Consider the following 545-nt stretch of genomic DNA (forward strand, 5'->3'; position numbering starts at 1 on the left):
GTGTCTCCCTTTAAATGACACCTTTTGTGATTGGATGGAGATGATCTACGATTGACACACGCAATACTCAGCAAAATATTTTACTGACATTGGCAGAAATTTGTAAAATGAAACAGAAATTCCAGTTTATTTTAGGATTCTAATTTATTTATTTCCTACTGTTTGTGTTCATTTTACTTCTTTATTTTTCCGAAACTGTTTTAATATTCATTTAGAGAACTACTTTGTACGTTCAACATCTGTACTGACTATAACTGCAAAGCTTTATTTGATGAAGTCTAGTGTTTTTATTGGTTAGTTCAGAACAACATGATGTTACAGATTATTCGAATTTATTTACGCTTAATCTTTATAAAACATTTCTGCTGGTGATAAATTTATGATAATAAAAATGTCCGCTGCGTGTGTGTGTGTGTCTTTGTGTGTGTATATGTCTGTCTATAAACGTGTGTGTGTGTGTGTATGTGTTTCAGTCTCTGTGTGCACATCCATATGTGTGTGTGTGCGTGTGTGTGTCCGTTTGAGTGTGTGTGTGTGTGTATGTG

The sequence above is a fragment of the Octopus bimaculoides genome, chromosome 20 (genome assembly GCF_001194135.2).
Source record: "Octopus bimaculoides isolate UCB-OBI-ISO-001 chromosome 20, ASM119413v2, whole genome shotgun sequence".
NCBI lineage: Eukaryota > Metazoa > Mollusca > Cephalopoda > Octopoda > Octopodidae > Octopus > Octopus bimaculoides.